Here is a 7,928-nt window from a genome sequence, read left to right on the forward strand (position 1 = left end):
GGGGTGCTGTGGGGCACTGTGGGGTGCTGTGGAACACTGTGGGGTGCTGTGGGACATTGTGGGGTGTGGTGGGGCACTGTGGAACACTGTGGGGTGCTGTGGGGCACTGTGGGGTGCTGTGGAACACTGTGGGGTGCTGTGGGACACTGTGGGACACTGTGGGGTGCTGTGGGACATTGTGGGGTGCTGTGGGGCACTGTGGAGCGTTGTGGTAGTTCATTGAAGCTTCCTGTCAGAATATCTGCTTGACAGTACATCCCGTACAGCAAGCAGATATTCTGACAGGTCTGCAGGAGCCATGCATGGCATCATTGATCTACTGATTGCTGGTACAAGGCTTTCCAGGCTCCTGCAGACAGAAATGATTTTTTACCTACAAAACAATGTGTATTTATTATTTTTGTATAAGGTGAACTTATCCTTTAGCCGAGTTCACACTGATGCTGTGCGGAATTCACACCAGTTTCTGCATGATTTCCGCACTGCATCATAATCGCACCCCGCTGTGGATGTGTATGTTAACAGCACCCTGAAATCGGTTTGCAAAACACGTTGCGACATGCAGAATCAAATTACATGGGTGGGGTGGGGTGGGAACACCCATGCGATCCAATTCTGGTGCATATAAAAAAAAAAGGGTCCTGCACTATGCGGTGTGATCTGAGATATACAAAACATATTGCTCAAATTGCACCACACAGAAATCAAATGTCATTTGCATGCAGTTTGAATATGGATGCAGTGCGGTTCCTGTACAAATCACATGCGATATGTCGCACCGCATTAGTGTGAACACAGCAGATGAATCTTTCTTTTGAAACAGAAGATGATATAATGTGTGCAAGGAATGTACAGGCTCATCTCAGAAGCGGGCTCCTTCTAGGAAGACCACTTATTGGGCTTTTCTGAAATATATCTAAAACTAAATTGCTTTCAGCTGTGGGTGGAGTAGGGAATTCTTAGAACCCGTCAGTTTTTGTTTTTTTTTTTTTTGCCATCTGGTTCCACTGGGGAGACTTCCCTTTACTTCCTGTCTGGCAGATGCAACAGGAAGTGAGGTCTCTCAAAGTGAGGATAAATCCTCTGACAGTTGTCACCAGAACAGAGGTCCCCATTGGAAGATTTCCACTTACTTCCCCTTCTGGTGACAACTGTAAAATTTGGGATTTCCCATTACAAAATGCAATGCAGAAATGGGTCAAAGGCAAACTGCATAGGTGTGAACTGAGCCTTAGGGCCTCTTGCATATGGATACCTAAAAATGCCAGGTTTCTAGGTATTCAGCTTTGTATGGAAGTCAGTGGTCATCAGGACAAATAAACAGATGTATCTCCCCAGTGGGGACACAGACAGCAATAAAAACCTTGACAGGGGATCTAACCCTTCCTCAGTCCATCCAAAACTATAGAATCTTTTCCTATATATAGTCTTTAAAGTTGAGCTCTGGGATCAGCAAATATTATCTAAATCTATTCATCATGTGTATTCTTCCTGGAATCTCGGTGTACTTTGTGTATTTCTTCCAGATCTGTGCAGTAATCCAATGTGAGACTTTTCCTGTAATAAAGACCACTCACTGCTGCTCTCTCTCCTTGTGCAGGGTGACTGGTCTTGTCTCCGCCCCCTACTGTAGTTTTCTGTAGTGGGTGGAGCCTCATGAGCTCCTTCCACAGCTCAGCTCTTAGTGCAGGCCATGTACAGCACAGTGAGAATGTCATTGCTATGTTTACAAGATAATATCTGGATTTGAAAACGCACTGAGTGTACGCAAAGTGGAACTGTATATCTTGTGTTTATTGAGAAATATATTCAAATGAGATTTTTTGTGCCCAGAGTTCAGCTTTAAAACCAGAACAATCACAATAGACAAAAACATCACTGTGGAGGAGAAAACAAACAGACTTCTTCATACAGAGGAACTTTTATTGGAGACGTTGGAAGGAGCGGAAAATGTGAGCGCCATGCAGGAGAAGAAAACGGGACTTGTATTATATAAGAAAGATTGTATCATTCAGGAAATAATAAATCAATGCTAAATTCAAACATCCATTTCAGGGTTACCATCAGGATGAATGGTCCAATCCGATCACAGAGGACTGACATTTCCCATCAGATAGGAACCTTTTATTCCTCTACATTACACAGTAGGAAGAGAATCCTATTGTATCTATTAATATTCATTGTATCTATTCATAGCTAATGTATCTATTATTATTCATTGTATCTACTAATACCTGATGTATCTGTTATTGTATCTATTTATATTTATTGTATCTATGAATATTCATTGTATCTATTCATAGCTAATGTATCTATTAATATCTATTGTGTTTACTATTGTATCTAATCAAAGATTTACACAAAAAAAAATTGGATTGTCTAAATACATTGTAACATATACTGGCTTCCTAAAGTGGACCTATCATAGGATATGTAATCTATGATATGTGCAGCATGCTGAGTAATGTGTCCATGTAAAACCGCCAGGCACTTATTACCTCTCAGAGAGAAAAAACTCCCCATGAAAATACCTTCACCCGCTTTTCTCTCCAGAAATACAGCACCATTTTTGTTCAGGCATCAAGGGTCCCCATCTACTTCCTGAACTAAGGTGCTAGCTCAGCGATGACACAGTCATGTAAATCCTGGTTGCTGTATAGTTCTTGGCTGTGTTCACAAACATCTGACACAGATCAGCTCTTGCTGCAGGCTCTTACCTTGTAACTCACTACAAAGTTACAATGTTGCAGTCTGATGACTGGGGGAGAGGAGACTGAGGAAATGCTTCCCCTTGCATGCAGCAGACTGATGACATCATCTCAGCCTCGGTAAAGTCACTAAACCGGAGTTCAAGAACTAGAAGATAATGATACTGATAAAATTATAATTTTGCTGTATATTGTGACATGTCAGGAATGTTTTCATGTACACCATAAAGTTGCAGACATGCCAACTTTTATCGTATCTATCTATCTATCTATCTATCTATCTATCTATCTATCTATCTATCTATGGTATCTATCTATCTATCTATCTATCTATCTATCTATCTATCTATCTATCTATCTATCTATCTATCTATCTATCTATAATATCTATCTATCTATCTATCTATCTATCTATCTATCTATCTATCTATAATATCTATCTATCTATCTATCTATCTATCTATCTATCTATCTATAATATCTATCTATCTATCTATCTATATATCTATCTATCTATCTATCTATCTATCTATCTATCTATGGTATCTATCTATCTATCTATGGTATCTATCTATCTATCTATCTATCTATCTATAATATCTATCTATCTATCTATCTATCTATCTATCTATCTGTGGTATCTATCTATCTATCTATCTATCTATCGTATCTATCTATCTATCTATCGTATCTATCTATCTATCTATGGTATCTATCTATCGTGTCTGTCTGTCTGTCTGTCTGTCTGTCTATGGTATCTATCTATCTATCTATCTATCTATCTATCTATCTATCTATCTATCTATCTATCTATCCATCCATCCATCCATCCATCCATCCATCCATCCATCTATCTATCTATCTATCTATCTATCTGTCTGTCTGTCTATCCGTCTGTCTATCCGTCTGTCTGTCTGTCTGTCTGTCTATCTATCTATCTATCTATCTATGGTATCTATCTATGTTATCTGTCTGTCTGTCTGTCTGTCTGTCTGTCTATCTATCTATGGTATCTATCTATCTATCTATGGTATCTATCTATGTTATCTATCTATCTATCTATCTATCTATCTATCTATCTATCTATCTATCTATCTATCTATCGTATCTATCTATCTATCTATCTATCTATCTATCTATCTATCTATCTATCTATCTATCTATCTATCTATCGTATCTATCTATCTATCTATGGTATCTATCTATCTATCTATCTATCTATCTATCTATCTATCTATCTATCTATCTATCTATCTATCTATCTATCTATCTATCTATCCCATCTATCTATCTATCTATCTATCTATCTATCTATCTATCTATCTATCATTGATGCATTTGGCAGGCTGCTCCATAAATTTTTTTAAAGCGTTAGTAAGCCGCAGGAATGTTTTTTTTACAAAAAAGTCCCCTGCAAGGTAATGTCATGATGTGCTAGAATTGTGCATCGCATACTAGCACATTATGTAAAACTTACCTTAAAATGAAGCCCTCCAGCGACGCGCTGTCACCGCTGTAGAGGCTTCCATCTTCACCCATCTTCCTTATGGGATTCGTGAGCTCCGGTCGTCTGACAGACCGGACCGCAATGACATCACTCCTACACATGCGCTGGAGAGTCCCGGCCCACGTCACACAGCTCTGAAGGAATGGTACGGGTATGCTGTTCCTTCAGAGCACATTAAATGAAGAGATAATATCTCCTAAATGGCGCACGTTTAGGAGATATTCATTTTACCTACAGGTAATATTTATTATAAGATCACCTGTAGGGAAAAGTGAACAAAATGAGTTTACTACCACTATAAAGCAGAATGGTAAAGATAATGAAAGGTACGCTTTAGTGCTGGTTCACATACTGTATATGCAGATTGGATGCAGTTTGAAGCACATCCAATCCGCATGACATGTGAAAAACATTGCTTCCTATGGTGCCTATCCACATATGTCCAGTGCACTGGCGGTGAGGATTCAGTGCGGTTTGAAAAAGAGTCATGTACAATTTCTGAGCAGTGCAGTCTGGTTCAGATGTAAGTGCCGGTTCACATATATGCGGATTGGATGTGGTTTGAACCGCATCCAATCTGCATATGTGGAATACCATTGCTTTCTAAGATGCCTGTTCACATATGTCCAGTGCGCTGGCGGTGCAGATTCACTGCGTTTGAAAAAGAGTCATGTCCGATTTCTGAGCAGTGCCTTCAGGTTCAGGTGCAGATTACAGGCTATTGACCTCTATGGGAACCGTTCCTAAACCGCATATGTGTGAACAAGATAATCCTGAGAGCCAATCCTGTCCTGAACCTGATGTAAACCTGATGTGAACTGCTGAACAACTACTGTATTAATTTGCTGTGAAACCTGAGCTTCAATCCGCACTGCACATGTGTGAATCTGCATGTATAACCTGCCTAAATATGTACACTGCCACCCTATTGGATTTAATACTGAGTCAGAGACAATCTGCAAATCAGGAAAGACAGAGAAAAGTCATAACCCCTTGGGGCTTATCTATTTTTAAAAATTTGTATGTTTCTGTTAGAAAAGGTCCTCTTTTTATTTCCAAGATTTGGTGGTTTCGTGCCGGTCAGTGTTGGTGCTCCATCTATCGATTTTAAGAAGGAATATAGAAACCAGCTGTCTCTTCTCCATCCCTCAGCTGTGTCTCCTAATGAAACAACGAGAGCAAAACCAAGATTCTGGCTCTCATATGAATTGGAGACTCAGCTTGTCCTGGCCGACACGTGGGAGCTTGGACAATTCCCCTTTTCACCAGTCCATCGCAGCAGAAGGGGCTTCAGTCTGTGAGTAACAAGAGAGGAATGTGACCGAGGGACCGAAAGTCTCTCCAACCGATACGAGTATAATCAGAGCGAGACATGGGAGAAAATCCCTATTATTCATTCAACAAAAGAGAACTTCAACATTCAGGAGTTCACTCAGTGATTTTGTTAAACTTGGTTTTAATGTAAAAAACCATACAGCTTTGAGTCCATCATTATGTGGAGCAGTCATTCTCAATCAGGGTTCCTCAAGGGGTTGCTAGGGTTTCCCTGAGCTGCGGTTCATTCACCTCCCATTTGATGGTGTTTACTTAATGCCAAGGCCAATGCTACTTGAAAGAGCCATTAGCAAGATGCAATTCATCCCACTCACCACCAAAGTAAGAGGGCATTCACCTCACTGACCACCAGTGTAAGAGGCACATTCATCACATTGACCACCACTGTAAGAGGCACATTCATCACATTGACCACCACTGTAAGGTGGATGTTCCTTCCACTGGCCACCACTGTAAGAGGGACAATCTTCTCACTGGCCACCACTGTAAGAAGAACAATCTTCCCACTTGACACCACTACAACGGGGACATTTTTCCCACAGCCACCACTGTAAGAGGGACAATCTTCCCCTTGGCAACCACTGTAATGGGGACATTCTTTCCACTGGTTACCACTGTAAGAAGGAGATTCTTCTCACTTGCAACCACTGTAATGGGACATTTTTTCCATTGGCCACCACTGTAAGGAGGACAATCTTCCCACTTGACACCACTATAATGGGGACATTCTTCCCACAACCACCACTGTTGGGAGACATTCTTCCCACTGGTTACCACTGTGAGGGGCACATTCTTTCCACTGGTCAATGCTGTAAGGGGACAATCTTTCCACTGTTCATCACTGTAAGGGGAACATACATCTCACTGATCATCACTGTAAGGGGAACAATCTTCCCACTGGCCACCACTGTCATTTTTTCCCTTGGTTACCACTGTAAGGGGGACATTCTTTCCACTGGCATCCACTGTGAGGGGCCATCACTGTAAGACTGACATTCTTTCCACTGACCACCACTGTAAGAGAGACAATCTTCCCACTGGCCACCACTGTATTGGGGGCATTCATCCTACTGGCCACTACTATAAGGGGACATACTTTCCACTGGTTACCACTATAAGGGGGACATTCTTCCCACTGGCCACCACTCTAAGGGGGACAATCATCCCAATGGTCACTACTGTAACAGAAACATTGTTCCCACTAGCCACCACTCTCTTGGAGACATTCTTCCCACTAGCATTCACTGTGAGGGTGGACATTCTCCCACTAGCCACCACTGTAAGATGGACATTCTTTCCATTGACCACCACTGTAAGAGAGACATTTTTTCTCACTGGCCACCACTGCAATGGAGACATTCATCTTACTGGCCACCACAGGGACAATCTCCCCACTGGCCACCACTCTAAGGGGAACATTCTTCCCACTGGCATCCATTGTGAGGGGGACATTCTCCCACTAGCCACCACTGTAAGATGGACATGCTCTCCATTGGCCACCCCTTTAAGGGAGACATTCATTCTACTGGCCACCACAGGGACAATCTTCCCACTGGCCACCACTGTAAGGGGAACATTCTTCCCACTGGCATCCACTGTGAGGGGAACATTCTCCCACAAGCAACATTCTCCCACTAGCCAACACTGTAAGATGGATATTTTTTCCATTGACCACCACTGTAAGAAAGACATTCTTCTCAATGGCCATCACTGTAATGGGGACATTCTTCCCACTGGCCACCACTGTAAGAGGAACATTCAACCCACTGGCCATCACTGTATTGGAGACATTGTTCCCACTAACCCCTCAATAAATTAAGTTTAGCATGAGTTCCTATAGACCAAAAAATGATTTCAAGGCATCCGTGGGGATAAAGAGGTTAAGAATGGTGGATCTCAAAGGCTGGAGTTCAGCTTTAATATTCCCTATACAATCAAAGGTGATATTCTGACTTTGACTTTTTTTGAACAATTTGGAAAGTTTTAGTTGGCTATATTTGGTGTCCTCAGCATTTGCTTTCTGTAGATGACATTTGAACAATCTTTCAGTATCCTGGTGTAGCTGCCACCTTGTCAGAGAGGCTTTGGACAAGTTTGGAAGAGTCTCGATAAGCTGATCTGTAGCAGAGAATATTCTTTTGTTCGGAGCCAGTATTGGGGTTTTCCCAGGGTGGGCGATGATGACTCATTACTGAGAGATGCAGAAAGGTGAGCAGAACTTCACTCACATCCAACAACAACAGCTCAGAACTGTTTTTTTTTCTCTACCAAGATGATGAACTCCAAGCAGACAGTAAAATCCACAGATAATGTACATGCTGTATATATGGTGTTTGACTTGACAAAACTGTCCAGCCCTGTTCATGATCCAGGCTACT

This window comes from Staurois parvus, unplaced genomic scaffold, assembly GCF_062004578.1.
Source record: "Staurois parvus isolate SC_StPar_1 unplaced genomic scaffold, SC_StPar_1.0 ptg000697l, whole genome shotgun sequence".
NCBI classification, from domain to species: domain Eukaryota; kingdom Metazoa; phylum Chordata; class Amphibia; order Anura; family Ranidae; genus Staurois; species Staurois parvus.